Genomic DNA, 24,940 nt, shown 5'->3' on the forward strand with positions numbered 1-24,940 from the left:
GCTACTGCTGTACTTTCAGGTGGAACTGATTCCATCTTGCTAGCTGCTTTGAGTTATGTATGAAAATCTAGAAGGGATTGTGCGAGCACTGAACTCAAATGCCCTTGGCATAAAGCGTTGTCCTGAGCTGTTGGTTTTTCCTCCATATGGGAGCCTGGAGATTTCTGCGTCATCACCCCGCAACTGTGACAGAACACAGGAGTATGTGATGTGTAATTCATCGCAAGCATGCTGCTGAAACATCAAGGGAAAATTGGGTGGCATTAGTTTAGCCATAGGATGTAATGCTGGGCCAGGATATACCAATTTCATGGAAAAATGGCATGTGCACACAGATCTACGCAGACTATCTCTTGAAGGGCCAGTTGTAGCTGTTCAAAAGATTATTCTATAGAATGGATAATATTTTGAGACCTTTTAATCCCATCACTTTTAATTATAACTAAGCATGTTACTTTCCCATACCTATACAATTAAATACAAATGTCCCATTATATTGGTGCTTTATTGGTTATCTCCAGTATAGGTGTCTGAAACAAAGTTGCATTTTCTTCCTTTATTTTCAGAAAGATGAAGCAGCTTCCCATTCTGTAAAATTCTTTCTCTCAGCAAGCAAGCCTGAATTCTTTCAGTATATTTGTTTCAATATTTATGTACTTATCCTATGGGAAAAAATGCAAATTAAAATATGAACATTGTATGCAAGGCACTTCAAGAAGATACTGAAATTTAACAGTAAAAATAGCTTTCTGGTGGGAATATATTAAATAACATTGAACATAAAGGCTCACTGGCAGTGTCAATTGCCAGCTGGAAAAACATACAGTATTGGGATGGGAAACTTACTAGGAAGAAGCAGGCATTTGGAAAGAATACATTCATAAAAATGCTGGTTTTATTTAAAGATCTATACAGTCAAAGTTCATCTTCCAGTTTCTCTAAAGATTAGGATTTCAGCAAAATGCATTTCTGGCATCATATTGTCCTCATTAGAATGGAATGAGAAGAAACTAATGCATTACGTTAAAACTTATTATAGACTTCATATGTTACTTTTTTTTCCTCAGATTTTTGTTTTGCATTGTAAAACTGCAGAAGGAAGTGGTAATTAGTGCCTGTAGAAAGTAGCAAGTTACGTTGATTGTTAAAGCCAGTAGGCCATACTGGAAACTATTAGAGAAAAGAAGACGCAAAGACAGATAATTCAGATTTAAAGTCTTACAAAGCTGACACTAAAGTGTGATGTTCACTGTGACACCGTCATGGTCAAAATGCATCACATTACAAAGCTGGACCATGCCCATTCCTGTTGTAGCTCATGCAATATGAAGGATGGATTTGGCTGACATTACAAGCATTTCCATAGACAACTTGTGTCATGCCTTCTTTTATCATGCTAGAGCTTGTGTCAGATCTGTGACATGTTCCTTACCTAAACTAGCGTTTGCCTTCACCTACTGCAAAGATGGCTTCCAGTATTTTTCTTTGGGAGAGCTGTCAGGTCTGACTTTCTCAATTTCTCTGAGAAAAGAGGCTCCTGTAGTATCTTCTGAGAACTTTCTGCCATTTAGAGTTCTTTTGTCCAGAGATAGAGATCTACCAATTGATATCATAAGGGAGGCACTACTTACTCCTGCTCATTTCCTCACTTCTGAGGTTTTTAAGAATACTTCTCAATTTACCATGGAGTGTATTTCAGCAAAGAAGTTTGAAAATTAAACTAGTACCTTCCTGTTAGCTTCCAGGTAATAAAAAACAAAGCAAGCTGTTGCTTCTTACTAAAATTCTATCTTGACCCTAAGACATAAGCTTCAACTTCTGTTGTCTTGGCCTGAGTTTGCCTGTCCTAGACAAGTGTAGGTGTTGACTGAAAGATGCCACATTAATAAGATTGCATTTAGTACCTTGATGTATGCTTGACGTATCTTTTTTGGACTACTACTGATAACCTTTTGCTGTTATGTAGAAGGTTTTGCTTTGGTTTCTCCATTATTTTATTATTTGTCAGTACTTTGTTGGAGGATCTCTATGCAGCTGCATTGCTCATTCATCAGGGTTCAACTTATTTTATAGGTCTGGCCTTTTTCCTTTTCATTTCAGTCCTTTCATACAGTAAGATGACTATGTTTTTAGATGGTAGTGATCATGGACCACATTTGCAGGCTGTCCCTTGGAATTACTTCATAACATGCTGACATAAAATGATACATTAAAAAATACATTAAATCAACATAGCCACAGGTTATCCCCACCATACTCAAAGGCATACAGCGGTCTGCTGCAGGTTTTGGGTTTTGTTTTGTGGATGCAAGTAACAAAATGAAAGGATCCAGGTGTTTTACCTGCTTACATTAAAATGTCAATTACAGAATGGTAAAAAGGCTCTGAATGTAACAGGGATTGGTTGTCATATTCAGAACTGAGCACCTGTTTAAAGGCCTCCTATTGCAAAGTGGATTTTGGAAGCTGAGGATGTTTGGTTTGTAGTGAGAACCACACAAAATAATGCAATTTTCAGACTTGCGGGTCCAGTTTTACCTTAGTGAAATAGCCTGGCTCATTGGGTTTCATGGCAGGTAAGTGAGTTTCCAGTTGACCAGGGGGCAAACTCTATTAGGCTGCAATAACCAGTACTTAATAATGTTTAGTTTCCAATCCATAAGTCTGTTATCTTATTCCCTCTCCCTTCTCTGTAGGTGGAGGAAGCAGGGTTAACAGAGAGCAATCTCATTTGTTTAATTGTCAGCCCAGTGTTAAACTATGACAGTGACGATTTGTGTGAGAAGGTGCTTGCACCACAAGGGAAAAAGAGCTTTTGTCTTTTATCTCGTGTCCTGTGGTTAGTTATTCCATTAATTTTTGTGATGTAAATGTTAAGCACATGGTGAAGATAACTTCAGAAGTCTGACCTTTTCAATTTGTATGTTTCTGTTCCTCTAGTTAAATGGAGGATGTAGTTACAGAATTGCCAACAAACCCTGTGAGGGCCTGATGACAATAAGGTGATAGTATGCAAATGTCAGACTTCATCAAATTAATCCCAGGACAATCACCCGGATGTGTTTATAGCAGATAATCTAAACACACAAACATCACATTCTAATCTCTGTCATGGTGACTCAGTAACAGATGCTGAATTTTAACTTTAAGGCACAGCATCAGCATCCATTATGTAGACGTTGAAGACAATGTTTTGAAGGTACCATGTTTATCTATATTACAGTTGCAATCACATTTCACAGTAATAATCTGTCCCTTAAAATTCTTAGTGTAAGAAGAGTAAGCAGTGTAAAAACATGGAGTAATTTCAGATGCAGTCAGAACAATTAAGGAAGTTAAAGGCAGTAAACCTGATGTACAGCATTCTCTGGTTTTCTTTGTGTGCTGTTTCTGGTAAAGGAGAAATCTGTTGTCTAGAATATACCCTATGGCTTTTCAAAAATTACTAGACTGAAATGTAAATTTGAAATGGTTATTTATCACAGGTTGCTGGAGTAAATTTCTTTTTAATCTTCTTATTGAAGTGATTCTGTGTTCTGCAGCCCTCCAGACACAGCAACTGTGGATTTTTGGTCCTTTTTTCTGGATACTCTGAAGTTACACTTCTTACTTGTGTGTGCGGTATAATTAAGAGAATTCTGCAGTGTCTTCCACTTAAAAAAACAAAGGATGATGGCATCTGTTTAAAGTCTGCACTTGTCCTTACAGGCAGAATCCCAAAGGATGGAGTGGCATTTCTGAGGAGTAAATCCTGAGGAACAGTGACTTTCCATCTGCAAAATTAAACTGCAGTGTAGCAGATCATCGGTTCAACTTTTGATAGACTGGTGTATTTTAGTCATCTGGCATTAGCAAATAATTCCCTTGAGAAGAAAACTAGGATTCACTGACTGCCACTGGGAGATGAGAGCAAATTCCATAGCTCCTAAAATGTTGCCAGTTGATCCACTGATGTAACATTTATTCTCAGTGTCATTTGATTTCAAATTTTAGGCTTTCAATATGCCAGGGTGGTGAATCTGTAGGCTCAGGGGATTAATGTCAGATAGTAAGTTCTCCAAAGAGGAGTAAAGAAACCTGGACTTCAGTCTTAGGCAAGGGGGAGGGCATGATTCCATGACACAAAAAAGAAGCTGAGTGTTAACTTCAAATACTGAGTAAAATCACAGCAGAAAATTCTCAGACGAAGATTCCCAAAGGAAATGGACACATAATTACAAAATAAATACTAAGGAATCTCGGGCATAAAGATGTGCTACAAAAATTTAATTCTACCAAAAAATATCACTTCCCATCCAGCCCAGATAACAGGTGACATTTGTATGTCATTTTTCATATTCAAAAGTCATTACATTGAGAGCCAGATTTAAAGTTGACAAAAATCAGAAGGCCAAGTTTGGTCACCTAATTTTAAAATAGTGATGTGGAAAAACTTCTGCATATCTACTGCACTACTATCAGCTGTCATCTTACTATTTTATTTTAAAGTTAATTGAGTCCCTAGAGATGCAATCTTGGAAAGGCTTACTTGTATTTGTACATAGAGCCATGAGGCTCTGAAACAAAGTGGTTGCCTTCCCTGAGCTTCTCAGTAGGTAAATCAGATCGGATTCTAGACATTTGGGCATCGCCTCTCATGATCCCAAGGGGATTGCATCCAACAGATGTTCTCAGAATATGGTTAACCCTGTTTCTTGCATGTACCAGTGAGTTTAATCTTGGCACGTGGTTCTAAATTCCACAGTTGAGATCAATCACACAAAACCTTGGTGTTTTAATAATTGATTTAAAGTTTTCTAGAAAGCTTTAAGACATGCAGAATTGAGTAGAACTACTATTATTTACATAAGCTGAGAGAAGAATGTCCCCGGAAATTATGTGCAATGCTGGTAAATTTGGGTATCGCAAATTTTTATTAATTTGGTTGTTTAATGATTTACCTTCTTCATTAAAAAAATTATAAAATTATAGCAAGGAATTGAAGTCTATAGTCCTTATCCAATCAGTTTTCCTCAAAACATGTAGAAGTGGATAAAACAGAGGAGCTCCACAGTTCCTCTTCATTTTCCTCTCTTCCCCTTGCCTTGACCCTTTCCTTTCCCCTACCTTTTACCTTCCTCTTTCTTTCAGCCACAGTGTATGAACTTTCTCTGAGGAGACACCATTAGTTTCCACTTACTGACAAAGCATAATTCAGAGACTTTGTGCCAAATGCAAATTTATAAATCAGCTGTGAAATCAGTTATCTTCAATAAAAATTACTCCTTAGTCTCTTGACTATAAACAGGAAATTTACTCTTTGTTCTGGTTAGTGACAGACTCAATCTAATCCTAAAGCATGTTTTTTCTTCTTGTTTTAGGGAACTTTCAAGTAAAATTTCACTTGTCCTTAATGTGATGCCGCCATTAACTGAACTTCTGGTGACAGCTAATCTCTAACTGCATAGCTATAAATATTTAATGTTGCCATATAAACTGTTAATTTCATACAGTAGTACTCCTGCTAAGAATTTAATTACCAAAGTTCTGTAAATAACATAACCACATAAATTAAAACTAAGACACATTTTGGTTGAGTGAACAATCCCTAGTTATACTTTCTTTCAGTGTACTTCAATTCTGCATTTGCAGTATCTTGAGGCTATCCTTCAATTGAAGACAGAGCTGTGGGGCAGCAAATCAGCTGCATTGCTACATAGCTTGTTTTGAGTAACAATCATGCAGTTAGTTACTGCTGGACAACTGATGTGCAAAATCCTATTTATGCTAAAGCCTAGCAAAGTAAAATGCACTTAAATTGAACCAAATAAAAACACTGTAAAATGTTCTAGTCTGAAATTATGTCAAAGTCATAATGATATATTTCAGAAACCAGATTTCAGTACTGAAACCTCCAGGCTGTCAATGTAGGTAATGTGAAGAGATGTATCAGGGTAACAGAAAACAACAAAAAAGAACCCTCAGAAATCTTAATTTTATAGTAACTGGCTCTGAGCTGACTATTAACAATCTGGAAAAGTAATAGTCATTGGAGGTTTTGCTTTTAATTAGTCAGTAATAGCAAAAAAAAAGCAAGGTGACTTGCAGAATAAATTCTGTTGCCATAAAAATTCCCTATGCACATGTGCAGTTCTCGTTCTACTGCTTCAGAAGGAAGATGGAAAAGGTTTAAAAAGGGAGAGAAGGACAATGCAGAGTATGCTGTTATTTTTCATGCAGAAGTAGCTTAATAAATTGAACACTTCAGCCTGGAAAAGTGAAATACTGGAGGAAAAGGAAGAGATCTGATAGAATTCTGTTAAGTCATGAAGGACATTGCAAAAGTAATGCTTGTGTGCTTTCTACAACATGAGAAGTAGGGGGCAACAAAAGCCACTTTCAGAGTAAAGACAGGATGACTGTTCTCCCCATTGCTGTAGAATGTTGTGAACATGGAAAGTTTGTACAGGTTCAAGTGAAAATGATCACATTCCTGGAAGGAAAATCCAGGCAGGACTAATGCTGTCTTCTGATTTAAGAAACCCCTGAAATGCAAGTTTCTGGAGGGTGAGAGAATATTCTTGAGCATTTTAATACATTTGTGTTGTAATCTTTTACACGTCCATGGTTACTCTTTAGACATTTCTTTAGGAAGTAAGATACGTAGCTAAATGGCTGTTTGGTCTAATCACATCTTATGTAAGGCACTTTGTGTTGGAAGGAAGTTAAGTATTTGTTGCATTTACTTGCCATAGTTGTAATATGGAATTTATTGAAAAAAGAAGTCCAGTTATATGAATTTTGCTGCTTTTACATTGAACAAGACAGTTAAAAGCAGACATTTTCTTTCTGTTCAATTTTTTTGCCTTTCACCTACCTCACAGAGGGTTGACTGGCGGAGGGAGACCCTGCTTTTGTGTTGCTTTTTTACATGCAGCTTTTATACTTGTCAGTTCTGGAGAAACAGTGCACTAGTACTTAAAGCTGTGAACAAAGAGGAGTTGGCTACCTGAGATACCTATGACTGTCAGTGTAAGCACAAAAAAACCCAAGAGTGTGCAGAAAAATAGTTGACACTTACTGTAGTATGAGGATTTCTAAGAGTGAGGGAGTAATTTTTACATCCTGTTCCATTTCTGGTGATTTCATAAATGTAATATGTAATATAGAACATACAATAGGTAGCATAGTAATAAACAAGTAGTATTATACATACTGCATTATATATTATATATGATATGTATATGTATTTCTGGGCGATGCTTTTAGTCATATGATTTATTTTTAAGTAGTTCTAGAAAGGAGCAGGGAGTTGAACTCGAAGATCCTTGTGGGTCCCTTGCAATCTGAGATATTATGTGATTATTTAAAGAATAACACTGTGACTCGTAGACAGTCCCAGCCCTAAGCAGGCTCGTGTTGTGGCTTGTGCTGTACTCTCATCATACATTTTGGGACTAGATTTTTCCCTCATGGGGGTGAGAGTCCACTGAGCACAGCTTGCAGACTGTGGCTTTGGTCATGTGTCTTCATGCATTCATGCAGTGAAGTCTACTATAATTTCAGATCTTCATGCACGTAATGTAGCTGCCCCCAGGAGCCAGTGGGGTAGTGACTTGTTAAGGCCCTGTCCCATACGAACACCAGATGGATCTAGCAGCATCAACAGGGAGTGGTTTTAAAGCAAACGGGCAAGATCCTCAGGGTGTGGAGGCAGGGACTGTGCTGCTGAAAGAACATTAGTGTACCCGTGTTTCTGAGACAGCAGTTTCCAAACCTTCCAGTTAATTTTGTGCTGAGAGTGCATTTTACCCATTCAAAATACAGTTGCAGCTCTGTGCTAGCAGCTGCTTCCTCTCTTGTAGACGCTCACTAGGTGGTGCAAAATCTCTCCAAACTTTGCATCCTCCCAGTGTAGAACCTGTGACAGGAGTGAGAAGCAGTCCAAAAATTGGATAGACAGACTGTTTCACAGGTTTCACTTAAAAAAGGCTAAGAGTAACCCAACAACTGGTGAATTGAACTAAAAAAACAGTGTATTGCAGTTGGTTATTTTTAATACCTGATTTTTAGTTTATTGGAAAACTCTCCACATTTCTCAGTTTTCCCTTACTCTGTGCTGACTTTAAATAAAAACAAGACTATACTGAACATGAGTTGTTTTTTTTTTTTCCCCAGGAAACAATATGGTTATCATTAGCCTTCAAAAAGTCTTAAAAAAGAGTAATAAGTTCAAAGTTTTTTGTAGAAAATATACCATTAATGAAATGCCACGCACATTTGTAGGAACGGTGGGGATGAGAAATCTTGACACTTGTTAAGGGCTGAAGTTACTCAGTTTAAAATATGTTTACACATACATGCTTCATAGATGCATGGATCACCAGGAAGCACTTGGTTCTGCACCGAAGCACCTCACTCCTAAGCGTGAAGGCGAGGGAGGCTCTGCTGGCTGGACAGTGTTAGACTCTCTGCGTGTGTCTACACATTTACACTCTGCTGTGGGAAACCCTTGGTGAGTGACACACATTTACTTAACTCACTTTTGCCTTTCTGGTTTCCATGCCTCACTGGACTGATGAGTGGCTTGGTGGAAGAAATTGTGTCCCTGGAGATGTTTTCTAAACTTGTACAGAGCAGACTGCAGGCTGATACTGGTGGAGGAAGGCTGGGAAAGGTCAGGGACCCTTGAATCTTGACTTTTTTTTCAGCAACTTTGTTAGTAAAGCTCCATAGACATTCTCCTAGGCTTTCTGTTTAAGACGAGAGACAGATAATTTCCCCCTCTAGATTTATAAGGCTGTTTAAGGTTATGGCATCCTTAGGACCCATGAGGCAGCCAGCATCTATGGAAATAGCTGGGAAAACTGCAAACAAAGTGCATGGATGCTGCTAGTTTTGTAAAAGCAATGTGAGTTTCAGCTTCTCTCATCAAGCTGCTGAGACAGAAGAGGTGTGTTTGCTGCATACATAAGCTTGACCTATCTACACTTGGAAGGCAAGATCCTGGAAATTTTGTTTCTCTAACTCCAAAACATTCGTGTTTTACTGTTTGGTTTTAAAAATAATATGGTTCTTTTTGAGACACATACAAATATAGTGGTGCTCCTCTGTATCTCATATATAGTACCAGCAAACTAGCTGTTGTATTGCTTAAATGAAAGCAATATGTAGCTACAGATTTGTTAAATTGCCCCATCTTGTTTTTAAAGAAATTGAAAAAATGTGGGTTTTTTTTTTTTGGAAATCAGAGCTTTTCAGCAGTGTTTGGGTTTCTTTCTTAAATTAGGGAGATGAAGCATTTAATTTGAAAAATTACCTCTTCTGACAGAGTTTATATGAATAGAGCACTTAATTTTAAAGTAGAAAATCTAAATCATGTAAGTAATGTAATCTATTTTCATATTCTGTTTAGATAGTCCTGCAGGCTACCGAAGTACATTTTCTGGAATGTTGAACTTGGTATTCTTTTGTACCAGAGGCAGATGAGGAGAAATATGAGATCCCTGCTAGGAAATCTTTTTTTATTTTTGTGCCCCTCTCCCCTGACACACACTCAGGCAGGGTGCCTGTGATAACAGAGGATCCAGGAACCCCAGAAAGGCCTTATTTGCAATGCAAGGTTAAAACATACCGAATTTAACTTAACAGTCCGGTTCTTTTTGTGGAAAGTGGAAACAGATGGAATAGACAAAGGGATGATAATCATGTGTCTAACACTAACCAGAGGGAAAAAAATAGACAGCTTTTCCCACATCAATGTTTGCATTTTCTTCCTGAAGATGTTACTCAGTTCAACATTTGTTTTTAAAAACTTAATGAGCATATTCATATCTCTTGGCTGCTGGCCTGACAATGAATCACATATGGGTTGTTGCAGAAGGGTGATGGTCCTGCATGGTATTGGTAATGGCACTAAAAGATGCTTTCTTGGTGTGAAGCTGAATCTTAGCTTAAAGGAGGAAAAGGTGTCACAAAGTAACTGACTATGGTAAGAGTGAGCAAAAGTCTGATTAATTAAAAAATAATACTATTTTTGTATAAGACTTTTTCATATCAGAGGAAATTTGGTAGTGCCTTTCATGGTAACTACAAGGAAAAGATGGCGTGAAGTACTGTTCTGTGCAAGTCTCTGCGGACACTGAAATATGTTAAAAAAGATCACATAGATGTCAAGAACAATACAAAAAAAGTCTGTAGTAGAATGAATTATAGTAACAAATAGTGTATCTGAATGACAAAAAAATTCCTAGTTTTACTTTTTGAAGGAAGTATTTTTTGCACATGCAAGGTATTTATAAAAAAATGAAAGTTTTTGAAAATACATATATATAACTGCTGTATTATACTTAATTGTTTTTCTTAACCCATCGTATTGAATAGCATTACTTCTGGGTCTGTTTAAATCTGAGCTCGAATTTTGTTGCAGAGGATTCCTTTTTCTTTCACCATCTGCTTGCACAGTTCATCCATGTGAATAAGGCTTTTTTTTTTTTTTCCACATCTAGAATATTTCCTGAGAATAGTTCAATTCTGTTGTACCATCTGAGTACTGGCACACCAATCAGACAGCTGCATTTTATCTGTTCTCTATCTTACCTAGTTGTAAGAATTATTTGTCTAAACCAGTTCAGCATGCCATGTGATTTTTTTTTAGTATTTATATTGAGGCCTTAATTACTAAGATCAAACTTAGAAATCAACTAAAGCCAAGACTTCCATCCCTCTTTTGCTGTCTATTTAATTTTTCTCTTAACTGTGTCATATCTTACATCCTATTGCTGCTCAGCATTTATATGTATTTGGACTTCATGTAACCAGAAGTTGTTTGATTTGACAGATTCTGTATTTGTGACATCAAAATATGTTGCTATGGAAAAAGTTATTGAGTTCTAATTAAAAATGCAGAGGTCACAAGTTTCCCAGAACCAGTAGGGCATAGATCCTACGAGAAAAGAATTACAGCATAAAAAAAATCCAGAGATATGTCAATCTGCAGCTTTCCAGATCTGAAAGGAGAACAGCAAGCATTCAGAAAAAAACATGAGGCTGAAATTTTGATGAAGCTCTCTTACGTTCAGTCAGATGCTGTACGTCTCCAATCCCCCTGACGCAAGTTGCTTCTGGAATTCATGCAGAGCACTGATCTTGAAATATCATCCTAATACAATGTAAAAAGAGGAGCCTGGTCATCCTTTCAAATCAAATTCCAGTGTTGAAATAATCTCCATGTAATATCGTATTAAGTGCTTTGTCAACTACATGCCTCCATTACTTCCTTTGGAAGTTTGTCCCTGCTCAGTTGTCTCACTGATTTCTCTTCAATACCTCTTCAGTTGTTCAACTTTTTCCAGTTTCCTGTTTTATGAACTTTTATTTGTAAACAATTATTGTGTCTTCCTGCTCCTTTTGCTACAGTTTAAACTACAAGAATTGTTAGTGGAAGTACAGGCTTGTTACAGATGCCTGAGCTTTTGTGTGGCAAGAAGTGCCCACATAGTATCTTAATCAGACCACAGGATTTAAGAGCAACTCAGCTGTAATGAACTCCTGCTGAATATCACACAGATATGAACATACCTTTTCTGTTCTATGTTGTAGATGTCTGCAGTACTGTGTTACATGACATAGTCAAGACACAGCCATTTTTGTTCAAAATTTATTTAGCTTGTAATCTTTTTACAGTGTTTGATCTCTTAGTGCTTCCACTGTAGTAATTAATTTTTTAAACATTATTAATACTGTATGATTGTCCTCTAAAGTTTCTCCTTTCAGCCCACCAGTAGTTGTGCAAAGCAGTTTCTCTTTGAACTCAGTTCTGCAGTTCAAAAGCAGCGATGTGTTGCTGCTACATCAGAGTGCCAAGTTATCTCCAGTTTCCTCTCAGGATAGTTGCTGAGTGTATCTCTGTTGTACAGAGATAGGAGGCGGCAGTCTGATGGGTTAGATCCAAGTACTCTTCTAGATACAAAACTCCCTCTAAATGTCATTTTGCTCATGACTGAGGTTGCCAAAGTATAAAATGTCTGTGAGCACAGCACTTTGTTCTGTCGTGGGGAGATGCCCTTTAACAGCTCATATGCAGCTTCTTGTAATCAGCTAAGAATCAGCCTGAGATTGATGTGGGCCATAGAGAATCATTCTGACTGAATGACAATCAGAAATGTTTCTTGTAGGTAAGTAGGCAATTGGTTTTATGAATGTTTTGTTAAAAAACATATTTGAGCTTTTGCTTAAGGTTTCAGTTATCTGCTAAAGATCTTACAAAAGATACAACATGAAACTCATGAGGTAGACTTACCGTTCCAATTTAGTGCATGGATACATACGGGATTTTTTGTTCAGTTCCTAGGAGGATACTATACTTGTTGTATCACCAGTGTTATATATAGCTCACTGTCATGACTCTGGCCTGGGGCCACATCTCTTAAACTGAAGAGACAGATGGTCAAGTGGAATACCAGCATATGAAGCTGACTTTGTTAGCATAGCCCTTTTTTCATAACTATAGAAACTGACACTGGAATTGTATATTTCAAAGCACGTATGCACCATTTTAGTCTAATAGAAAATTCCATAATTAATAAATCACCAATAGAAATCTGCCCCCACCCCTATTTTATGTTCTAAACTACCACATCTAATTTGGATGAGGTCTAGATGCCTTCATGAGGGCCTATATATGCTTACATATTTTTATGAATGTAGAAAATGTTATTCTTCTGTATTTAGGAAGTCTTGGTGGGTTTGTTTGTTTGTTTGTTTTGGGTTTTTTTATGGTGTTTTTTTTAAGTCTGTGAGCTGAGCTCATCAGGCAGAAATTAAAGGCTCCTGCCTTGTGACTGTTTTACCACCTATTTCCTTTTATTTTTTTTTTTAATAAGGCAAGAAGTTTTCAGGTAGGTACAGGATATATTCAGGATCTTCAGTTAATGTCTTTCTATTGAACTGAACAGTGTTGGATCTTAACTTCCTTCTTTTAATTCTAAGCCACACTAGTCTTCTGGTTTGGTGGGGTTTTTTTGGTCACAGGGGAAGGGCCACAGGAGCGGCTCTGATAAGAAGCTGAGAAGCTCCCCCTGCTCCAAAAAACCCACCCAAAGAGCCATTAGAGTGGCTCTCTCCCAACAGATGGGCTTCAGGAATTAACCTACGAAAGAACTCATATAACACCTGGGCAAAGAAGGAGAGAAGAGCTGTGCTGGACGAGCAGAGTGGTGCTGGTGGTTGGTGGGGAAGAAGGTGCCCTAGCAGAAGTTTCCCTGTAACCCATGGTGCAATGGCAGGCTGTCCCCCTTCCAGCTTTGGAAGACCCTGGCGCGAGGGGAGTTTGTTCCTGAAGCAGCCGTGACTCTGTGAGAAGCCCACACTGGAGCAGCTCTGAACCTTGTGGTATGGATTCATGAAGGAGAGGTTCATGGAGTACTCTCCCATGGGAGGGACCCTGTGGGGAAGCAGGGAAGGACTGTAAGGAATCCTTCTTCCTGAGGAGGATGGTGTGACCAGAACCACCAGCCTGTGAACTGACTCTAAACCCCCATCCCCTGTCCCCCTGTGCCGCTGGGGGGAAGGAGGAAGAGAAACGGGGAACAAAGTGATTTGGCCCCAGGGAAGATGGGAGGGGTGGGGGTAGCGTGTGTAAGCTCTGCTCTTTGTGTTGTCTGTGTCCTGTGTGTGTTTGATTAGTGTGAAATTAAATTATTATTTTTTTCCCAAGTTGAGTCTGTTTTGCCCAGGACCTTAATCGGTGAAGAACCCTCCTTGTCCTTGGTGTTGACCCGTGAGCTTTGTCCTCCTCATCCCAGAGAGTGGAGGGAGGTTTGAGTGAGTGGCCATGGGGCTGGGTCTTTCTTGTTGTGTTGGGCCCAAACCACCACAACTAGATAAGAGAGATGGTGTGAATTCACATGGCATTTTAGGCTTCTGAGAAGGTACAAACTTTACACTTGACCCATTTCGACATTAATAATTTATGCTATTTAATAAGTGTACAAATTATGCTCGTCATTTAAAAATCCTTCCTGTGTAAGATAATACTAGAGACAAAAAATAGTATTTTTCTCATTTTTGTGTGCAGATAGTACAGATCAATTTTCTATCATGAAACAGAAAACCCCAACATACTACAGTAGTTTTACATAAGTGTGGTATTTTGATTATGGAAGTATTTTTATTGCTCTCTGTTTTTCCTCTGAATTTATTTTTAAAAAAAACAAGCAAGATGCTTTTCTTTCAGAGTATCCTGAAGAGAAGCTGTGGAGATCTTTCCTTGAGTGGAGTCTCCTGAAAAACTTGTCAGCCCTGAGGATTTCTAAAAGGTGAGAATCTGGATTAAAACTTGCAGAGAGCTTAGAGGATAAGCTCTGTAAACTGATTTTGTATTAAAAATTCTGATTCAGAGTGTTGGTACTTGGAAACAGGAATATTTTTCTGTTAGTTGCCAAACAAGCAGAAGACTTTCTGAGTTTCTTTTCACCATTTGGAACTCTGAAAAAAGGCTAGGAGGGGGAATTCTGTGTAGCCTATCAGGCTCTGGTTCCCTTACCAGACTTGTTTAAACCCCCTTTGTTTTTCTCTAGAAAGGGTGTCAAACCAGCAGTCTCATAATTGGAACCCATTTTATTCAAGTACAAGGCAATAGACCAATGCGGGGTGCTAAGCAAGGCACTCTTCTAAAACAAGCCAGAACATACATTGGAAATTAAAATAAAATGTAAAGACAGTTAGTAATAATTCCATGTGAAGATTTTCACAGCAGAGTCTGGCCAAAGATATTTCTCATGAGCACTGATTGTTTTGGTTAATGAAGACAATTACATGAAAATGTTTGTTGTGATTACAGGATGAAAAAATCCTTGAAGTCATTAAAAGAACCATCCATTTCAGAACAAACCGTATAAGGCTCACAGAAATCTACCATACTGAGCTAGACTAGACAGTAGACTTGAAGAAAAAGGCCCCTTAGAACAGAGAAGTAGCTGTCCTTTTGTGCTTCCCTGACGAGGCTTTCAACAGTCTTCCTATCATGGTGTCTTTCCGGAGTATTTTTACACCTCTGTTCTATGTCTGTATGTTCTAAGGACTGTTGTGTCTGTCAGCAGGTTTTTGAAGGCCCTAAGGCTGAGGAGTACCATGCTGGTATTTTCACTTAACCTACCTGTATGAATGAGGTAATACTTAAGACCATATGCTTGAAAAACCTTGCCATCTACTGAATGGCTCTGCTTGCCCCTTATGGCTGCCCAAGGATGGAGTAAGCATACCTATACATGACTGGCTTTGCTCTTGAAAAAAGAGGGGGAAAACTCGATTGAGGCATATTTAGGGTAAAAGGTACCTGTGGGTAGCAGATTTGCATGTAGACAGCACTCAGAGAGGCCTTAGTTCCAGATTTCCAGTTTCTAGCCTTGAAAAGATACTGATTCAAGGGTGAGCATTTTTAGTATCAGTGCTTCTTGGATTTTGTTTTTGACTTGATTAACATCTAGAATGGTTGGGTATAAACTGCAGCCAGTAGATCTCATGTTCCTCTGGAGAGGAAGGATTCTGGAACTTGGGTTTAGTTGAAGTGCATTCAGTGCTGCTGTTATCCCAGAGCCATGCTGGTTTTGGCCTAGAAAACTAGCTTTGTGGGAGACAGTTGGCCTTCCTGCTTGAATCTGTATCTGGAAGTTTGAATTGTAGAAAATAGCTGTAAGAGCTCTATCAATAAATAGAGGAGCTGGTGGGTGAATTATGACAGAAATGTGGTGAGACGACTTCTAGGCTTGGGAAACACTGGTTGAACACTAGCTTGTAGTCTAGGCAATAGGGAGCATGGCAAGAACAGGCTTTTGAGGTAGCGTGTTCAAATGACAGGGCTGTTTTAGGGAAAGAGGAGTTATCTGCAACATTTATGAAGTCTATTGGGATTGAAGCAGTATACAATAGGTGTGTATCAGTAGGCAGATTGTGTCTCTTGCTCTGAAAATTTGTTGTTAGCTGCACACACCTCTGCAGTCTTGCAGGTGCTCTTGTGCCAGATTGTCAAGTGCATTTCCATTGGTTTGTCTCTTGATGGTCAATGTTGGCAGTACAGCATGGACCATGAAATGGAATTGACAAACAGGAGCATGAGTTTGTATTGATATTTCTGCTGTGACAGGATTGTGCCACAGGCTAGTTTCAGTGTAAGGACTAAAAATAAAATCTGGGAACTTCCCTTAGTGTAATGCAATTATGGATCCTAGAAGAATCTGGCTGGTATCTCAGATAAACACGTTGATATTAAATAAGTCTTTGCCTACCTTTAAAAATTAAAGCATGCTTACACAGATCTGTAATCAAACTCCCAGGTTTTTGTTACAAGCTACAAGTCAACTTACTAATGTCAGATAGATTAGATATGACTTGCCAAAAATAACTATCAAAGCAGGTCACCATGGTCACTATAAGACAAGGTTTTCCAGAGGCTGTGCTAATATTCTTGTGATATTCTATGTTAGTTGTGCGAATAAATAGACTGTAAACTCATTGCAATTTAGGACAAATTAAGTGTTTTTTTACTATGTTCTTAAATATTATCCTATCCAAGCTTACTGGTTGCTTGTGGATGTTAGTTTAAAAATACACAGTTTAAATAAACTGTGCACTTGCTAGATCAGTGGCCTAGGTTCAGATCTGTTGATTAGAAAAAGCAATTTATATTTGCTGTCTGCTGAAGTTGATCTGGTATGCCACAGCCAAGCTGACCTCCTGAAAATCCTCCAAGTTTGTTTACATTTAATCCATAATTTGGGATTAACCAGGATGCTGATCTTTGTATTCTGAGCTCTATGTACAAGTTAAATTAATTTCTGTGTTCAACTTTTGTCAAAACTTGCAATGAAAAGACCTCAAGCTTTATTCTGCCAGTGACATTGCCCCTTTATCAAAATTCCCTAAAAGAAATTCTGAATAAATATGTGCTTATAGGTGCAGTTAGGAAAGGAAACAGGATAGTTAACCAGTACATACTCCCCAGTAGTACACATCAAACTCCTAAAATCACATTGCTTTCTGTAACTGTAACACAGACTGGACTAAAAACTGTATGAAACGGTCCTTAGTTGCAGGACTTTGTAAAGAAAATTGAAGCCATCTCTTATGCACCAAATAAATTGAGTACCTGTGGTCTTGTTTTTCATCAGTGCCAGTTTAGCATAATTGAATCTACATCAAGGGAGAAGTGTTTGGTTTTGTGTTTTATTTGTTTGTTGGGGGGGGTTCTTTTTTTTTTTCTTCTTCTTTGTTTGGTTTTTATGAAACAGCTAGAAAAACTGCATAGAGTCACTACTGAGGAGATGATAGGGCAACTTAAATAGCTTCTATAAACGTATTTTATTTGAAATTTCTTAGCCATATTGTCCAAACTCAAGGGGTGTAGGGAGCCAGTGTCAGTCCTCACAGGACAGTATTAACAAATTCTCACGGCAACTAGAAAATAACTTTGCTAACAGGACACTTTTCTACTGTAATAAACATCCATTAAAAAAATTATGTTTCAGCATTCCATTTGGTGTAAGACATAGACTCTCACCAGAGCCCATTCCAGTTTCCTGCTGGGAGTCTGTGGCTTTTTCAGCATAGAATCATCTGGGATTCATAGGTGGCATCATTAAAATGTTATAAAAATATAACAAATGCAACTAATTATTTTTTCAGTGAGACATGGGAAGAGTATGTGTCCCCCACAGAAGCAAAAGCTACAGAATAACATTAGTTGTTTTCTAAACCGTAGGTTTTAGGTACTTATAGTTCCTCGTACATCCTTGTCTTGAACATTGCGTACAATAATCAAGGGTGGCCCATTTTAAAAATAGTATTTCAGTACTAAGAAAGCTGTACAAGTTTGATGACAGGGATAATCAGAACTATAAGACAGAGGTGCTTAAGTCAGTGAAGGCAAAAGTAGGTAGTGATTATTTCTGTAATTCTTGCAGTGCAAGAAATACAAGCTTGCATCTAAACTGGTAGGTGATCAAAACAAGTAAATAGAAGTATAAGAGGTATTCCATTGCCAGAGTGTACCATGAAAGAAAAAAGTACAAATTGGTACAAGGAAAAATTTAGGTCACAGAACTGGAGTACAGTGAATGTTCTTGAGCACAATAATTCAGCTCACAAGAGAAAATGCTCATCTGTTTTGTTACTGCATTATTCTCTATAAAAGTATTCCCATTCATGCCAGAGGTTAAGTCAGTCCAGTGTTTTTTTCCAAATAACGTGGATTGGTATGAGATGTGCGAGCTCGTCCTCCTGTTCATTGTCCACCATCCAAAAGTTACCCATTTAACTGCCAAATGTTATATACTTGGTGAAATAACTGTTAACTATGGAGAGTCCCCAGACTCTCTAGCACATGCTTTGGCAAATTGACCCCCCCTCATCTGACTCTGAAATAATAATTCATAGAAGAGGGTTTTTTTTAGAGGAAGGAGGTCCTTAATTTCCAGTTTGGCCATATAAATTGCTGTTTCACCAGACTTCATTGTTTTGACCTGTTTGCAATGATTATTCCAAAGCCTGTGTGTCAGAAGTTAAGCAATTTGTCCAATTCTGTTTCTGTAATTTCCTGTTTGTTGGTGCCTTAAGCTACATCAGGAAAGGAACAGTCCTACTAACAGCTATGCAGAGCAGAAATCAATGTGCCTTCTGTACAGATAGATTTTGTTTCAAAGGAATGTGGTGAAACAGCAGTGCTCCGTGCAAAAAACCAGGAGGGCAAATCCCTGTTTCCACATATTAAGGAGTATGTCCTTTATGTGCTTCAGTCTTTCTCATTCATGGCCTGAAACTGCAGTCTTTGGGACCTAGTACAGAGTAGGCAGATTCTCATCCTGCATATTGCTTCCAAAACATGCTGCTATAGCATATCAGTTTTCAGCAGAATTCAGATTATTTCCTCAAAGGGCTGTGCCTTAAAGCAACAGCTGTCGCAAATACAAATCTTTAATTTTCTGTTGTACTTTCATGCTGCTCTCTAAAACATTTGGTAAATGAAAAAAAAATTAAGCAGCACTCTTCATCAAAACACTGAGAGACAAGAGATGACTTTTCAAATTTGTCAGCAGTAGATTATTTTAATGAATGTCATGAATAACAGCAAGGTTTATCACTTCTTGTTTTTCCCCAGATCTTAAATCTGTTTTCCTATTAATACATTTGATTTCCTTAACAAGGGTTTTCATATAATTTGAACCAAATAAATTAATACAGGTGACAAACAATGGCTGGAAATGGAACTTCTAAGGTTAGTTCTCTTCAGCTTTTTAAGCAGTCACAGTGGTGGAATGGAGAAGGGCTGTTTTGCTCCTTGATTTTTATTTAGAGATTGCTTTCATGAATTAATTTTCACATGCTCCACGTAACTTAGTCTGACCTTACTCTGGACCCTGTTTCACGCAGGAGCCTAGAGAACTCCTTAGGTCCATTCCAACCTGAATTTTGGTATGATCCTAAGAAGTGTGTAAGAAACACAAATAAGTTTCCATTACATACCTATGAATGTAAGTAGCTCAGAATTGTGGCAGCTATGCTGTAGTAATTTTTCTACACAATACAAGGTCTTGTTCATGTTTCTAACTTGCAGTCGTTTAACTGGCCTGAAGGGATCAATTGATTGAATTTCAAGTTGAAATTCCAGTGACCTTTCACTCGCTGGCCACACAGAGTGAGACCATGTTTAAAAAGAAATTTGGCTTTAGTTACTGTCTGTGCCCCAAACCTTATTCTCCGCTGAAAGTGAGACATACATGTGACACATGGTGGTTGGCCCACTTTTCTCCAGGCATTTAGGTTGCCTGTTTCTTCCTCATGCTGATGCATGTCATTTAGTAATTTTTAGGTACAAAGTGGATGATGAAACACATGCAAGTTTCCACAGTTTACTTACTACATTTACTACATTTTTCTTAAGTTACTCAAAGTTACTCAGTTGTATCTTACACAAGACGTGTCCCACTGAGGAGGTTATACATACACAGGAGGATATATTCATTGTTGACTTAAAACTATTACTTCTACAGCTTGGTGAGCTGGTTCTGTACCACTCTTTGGAGCAACGCATGGAAAAAATCCTCAGCGCAGAACAGTGAAATGAAGCTATAATTACTGACCTTTAAGAACTAAAAAAATTCTTTGCTTGAGAATGCTTTGCTGAACTCAAGAGTGTTTTTGTATGATAGACACTTGAATGCAGTCAGTGATATCTGGATGCGTCACAAGTGTGTATTTACTCTTAAACTACTGAAAGAATAGCTACTTTAGATTAGCAAAGACCTCTGTGAATAGACTGTGTGCAGGCAATTTACTACGGATAATATTTCAGAGGAGTGCTGTTACGCTGCTATTCAGCAAGACTTGCATGCCTGCGAAATGTCACAGTATCTTCCTGATTCCTTTTCTCTGTCATGAATAAGGCACTCTCCTAAATTGCCTCAGTGAAGGCTTTGTTTCTGTCCTCAACATTCATTGCAAACTTTCTGGCAATCGGAATGAAAAATGCTATAGTAACAGAGATTTTTCTTCTCAGACTGCCAGTTTAGGGATATTGCTGGAGCTGAGCAATTACTGAAAACATTTGGATAAATTGCTAGCTTTTTCCTCTACAAGGCCTGATGTGTATGTCTCACCAGTAATACTTTTTGAAAGATTATTTTGATACTGTGTGTAAGACTCGAGGACTATTCACTTTTCTTTTGGAATCTTGGGTCTGTTGTATTGCATACTTTTTTGTTTGCTCCTCATAGGACAAGCAGGAAAGCTTATCCAAGGACACAAAGGATGAGTGGCAGCGCTCAGTTGTATTGTTATGTTTCAATGGCAGACCAAAACGACAGGACTGGCTTAACATTGCAACACTTGATTTTACAATGTCATATTGATATCCATTTTGGGATTACATGTTCAGAGATGAGAAAGACATAAAGTACATTTAACTGCTAAACTGTCTGTCCTTGGTAATTCAGGGAAACTCAGCAAAGAAATACACACTTACTGAAGGGTGTTATCATATGGGGACTTCCTGTAAATGTATCTCAAAAGCATAAATAACGTAGGTGACTGTTCCCAGAGTCTATACTGATGTGCCGAAATGTTTACTTTTCTGTGAGTATGGGCCACATAGATTAGCTAATAGAGACAGATAATACGAGGCTTTATTTTTTAAACTGCTGCACTATGTATTCAGTCGGGGGATGGGGCTGTGACGGTTCAAAGCCTTTTGATAGAAAATAATTGAAATAGAAATACTGCCTGAAATTCATCTATAAAGTCACTAAAGCATGATCACTGTAGGAAAAATTAAGGGCTATCTAAGCAAGGATTGTAAGTCTATCTGATGCATCTGTTATAAAATGAGGGAACTATTTTTAGTAGAACAGAGAGATCTGTTTTCCATGTGCATCGAAAAGAGGAAGGTGAATCAGCATGGCTGAAAACACTGGAGGCAGCAGGTAGATCCTTAGCAAACTGAGTCGGGTGTCAGGAACAGTAAACAGCGAGAACAAAGGGAATAGGTGGAAAATAAGTGTTTTGGCAGTCTTAGAAGAGGTTGAGTAGAAGTGCATATTCAATACAGTTGATCGAATGGCTGAAATACAGGAGAAACATCTCAAAAGAGGACAGAGGGAAAGAGGAGCTTTTGACCGGAAACTTCTCCTGTTTCTGTATTATCTCTAGCCTAAACGCAGAATTAATAATTTCTTCCAAGCCTTACCACTATAGAGGTGCTACTGCAGGTGGCACAAAAAAAACGAGCTTACAGGTATGCACAAGAAAGGTAACCAGTTAGGTTTAACTTCCAATAACAGTTGTTCAAAACAAATAAAAGAATGCTACATTTTTCTTTTTTCTTCCTATACCCTCCCCCTCATCTGGAATTCAGGGTTCTCCAAAAGAGAAGTTGAGGTTTTGCCCATCATCCCAGGCACTTATGGATAACTTAATGGGGGAGGCTAGGCATCTACTCTACAAAAGATACAGGAAATACTTTCTAAATTGTATCACAGTAGAACGAAAACCTTCTTTGAGCTGTAGGATTTAAGAGAAAGGAGGTTATATATGGCATTATTTTTCTGTTCTCTAATGAAACTTTTGTTTGACTTCACTACAGCTGTGGTTTTCTAATTGTTGGAAGTAATTTGCCTGGATTAATGCTCTCTGTTCAATTCATTTGATATGACTTAATTTCATAACACTGCAGGCTTTATCAGTAGTCAGAATAACCCCTGAAAAACCCCAGGAGGCAAAAATGCTTGTCGAGTTTAGCTGTTGAGGCTGGATGATGCTACTTCATGAAAAATGAAGTAATTGTTTTGAGGGGAAGAACCATCAGAAAATTACTGGGTCTATCAGAATTCTTTGTCTTTCATCAGACCTGTTATTCAGTCACAACTTGGCTTTTATTTTTATGTTTATCACAATGCCTTTTTGTGTGTCACTGGTAATATGGGAGAATTGTGAGACTTCCCTAAGTCTATACTACAAAGAATCATACAGTTAATTAGCCATAAAAACCCCTCATCTAATTTTTTATTGGATTGGTTTTGGGATATTACATATTACAAAGATGCAAGTAAAGGCATGGATATTTTCCTTTTCATCTTCATGTTGAAAAGAGTCAGTTCACATAAAATTATAAAAGCTGTTGGGGTTTGTTTTGGCTTTGGGGTTTTTTGGGTTTCTGTGTGTAGGTTTTTGTTTGTTTTTTTTCCACCTAAAGAGAATTGCGTTCTAATATGTACAAGTATCATTGTGTCCTTCTCTGCATAGCCAGTATGGTTGTTCTAATTAGCTTTTCCTACATACCATGCAGTAGCTATAGCTAAGGATTTGTCTGTAGTTAAGAATGTTCTGTAGTATCTTTTCTTCCTTAGATATGGTAAAATGTACTCCTAGTTCTGCTCTGGAACCCATTTACACCAGCAACAGCTATCAGCCAGTCAGCTGTCTTGACCGTCTCATCAGTCTGCTGATTCTGAATGCTGAAACTTACCTTTTATTTGAGTTAATACTATCTCAGATGTAATTCAGCATTGTTTTCACCCCTTTTTCCTGAGGCTGGTCATACAACGCACCATTCAATACCTTTATTCAGGCTAGGAAAAGGTCTTTGGAACTGTAAATACGTTAAATATGCTAATAGTGTATAAGACTTCTCGGATACACTATTTTGGAGCCAAAAGCTACTATTCTGCACCCCTTTCCCCAAAAAAAGAAAAAGGAAAAAGTAAGTTCTAAACCAACTGCAACAACATTTCCAGGTTTTCACGCAGCATTAATGGTTATTGCTTAGGGCTGATTGTTTAGCTTTTCAGTGTTTGCCATGTATTGCCAGGAGTTTATGACTTGCAGGATAGCGCTATGGTCGAGGGCTTATAGAATCATAGAACTATTCCGGTTGGAAAAGACCCTTGGGATCACCGAGTCCAGCCATCATCCCTCCTCTACAAAGTTCTCCCCTAAACCATATCCCCCAACACCACACCCAAATGACCCTTAAACACACCCAGGGATGGTGACTCAACCACCTCCCTGGGCAGCCTATTCCAGTGTCTAACCACTCTTTCTGTGAAAATTTTTTTCCTAATGTCTAGTCTAAGCCTAGCCTGTTGCAGCTTGAAGCCATTCCCTGGTTTGTCAATCCCTGTACAAGCCTCAAGCTTTATCATTTAGGATTCACACTCTTATGTTTAGTGTTTTGTGGATTGGTAAAGTAAATTATAAACTCCTGAAAGACAAAAGTCTTGAACTCTAACCTGTAAGTAAGATTTGTAACCTTCTTCCCTCTGTGTCCAGGGTTATATCTCTATGGTTTGATTCAAGACCTGTTTTTGATAGCTTCATTACAAGCACTCAGACTTCTCAGGAAATTGCTAAGTTGTTGGAGAGAGCTACGAGGAGGTATATACTGTATAGCCATGCAAGACAGTGGAAGCACAAACACTGTGCCTGAAATAGGGCTTGGTAGTAAGTACCTCAAGGCTTTGATAAAGAAGGTTCATGGTGGTTACCCACAGAAAGTCCTGGTGGCACCTCAGGCTCATGCCATACTTCCCTGGTCACGGCAGGGTGCGGGGGGTAGCTGTGCTCAGCCCTTGGTCCCACAGGTTTCTTCTCATAGTAGCTCATTTCGCCTCACATCCCCTACCTCTTCGTCCTTTTTTTCTTCGCTTCCCACCTTCACCTTCTTCTTTGCCCTCTTCCCCACCCTTTCTCTGACTTGTTTTCTTTCTTCTGCCCTTGTTTCCTTTCTGTATCTTCCCATTTTTCCTGTCATCCTTTCTTCTCTCTCCCCTCCCCCCTTCCTTCTTCTCGCACTCGAACCCTCCTTTGTCCTTCTTCTGCCTTCTTCCCCATCTTACAAATTCACCTTCCCATGTCATTCTAATACTTCTTTCTTTCTGGTTTTATTTCTTCCTCATCTTTCCTCCTTTCTGCCACCCCTCATTTCAGACCTCCAGGCGTAGACAGCCAGGGATCACCCCCAACCTGTGTATGGACTAGAGGAACCAACTGAGGTGAGCACAAGCTAAATCCTGCCACAAAATACCAAAGACATGCTCAAACCCCACCTCAGTGCTCCCAAACCAACTCTGAAACAGCGAGATCAAGCTGAGTAGTTTTGTTTCTTTTGCAGGGTAATCCTTTGAGGACAAAAAACTTGGAAGAGAAGGAATGCAACCTGATTTATTAATTTCAGTGACATTTTCCTGAGGTAGTATGTAAGTATAGAAGGGGCCTAGAAAGGGGTAGGAAACAAGAAAGGAAAAAACACTAGGAAATGTGCCTACGTGTACAATTATCAGACTGAGCAGCTTGCAATAGTCACTTGAACCATACATCATTATACATTATAGTCATAAGGAAATAATACAGTTGTTCTTCACAAAATGATTTTTGTGAGGGATCTTAAGCAGTTTTCTGTGTAGTATTAAAGCAA

At 38.4% G+C, this 24,940-nt stretch overlaps 2 long non-coding RNA genes across 10 annotated transcripts in view; one reads left to right on the forward strand and one right to left on the reverse strand.

The window, feature by feature from the left end:
- Window positions 1-24,934, forward strand: part of LOC127393654 (uncharacterized) — a 116,381-nt gene extending 91,447 nt beyond the window's left edge. For 4 of the 9 annotated variants that reach the window (XR_007891522.1, XR_007891527.1, XR_007891520.1 and 1 more), the window contains 3 exons: window positions 8,351-8,494; window positions 14,216-14,297; window positions 24,454-24,934. This is a non-coding gene — a long non-coding RNA (uncharacterized LOC127393654). Of the gene's footprint in view, window positions 1-8,350; window positions 8,495-14,215; window positions 14,298-15,077; window positions 15,150-24,453 lie in introns of all 9 variants that reach the window. The other 5 variants (XR_007891528.1, XR_007891526.1, XR_007891525.1 and 2 more) reach the window with 5 other exon arrangements.
- LOC127393655 (uncharacterized) lies at window positions 432-12,319 on the reverse strand. Its single transcript, XR_007891529.1, has 3 exons — window positions 12,281-12,319; window positions 11,055-11,140; window positions 432-662 (listed from the first exon to the last, which is right to left on the reverse strand). It is a non-coding gene; the product is annotated as an uncharacterized LOC127393655 (long non-coding RNA).
- Window positions 24,935-24,940: the final 6 nt, after the last annotated feature.

This window comes from Apus apus, chromosome 23, assembly GCF_020740795.1.
Source record: "Apus apus isolate bApuApu2 chromosome 23, bApuApu2.pri.cur, whole genome shotgun sequence".
Classification (NCBI taxonomy): Eukaryota; Metazoa; Chordata; class Aves; order Apodiformes; family Apodidae; genus Apus; species Apus apus.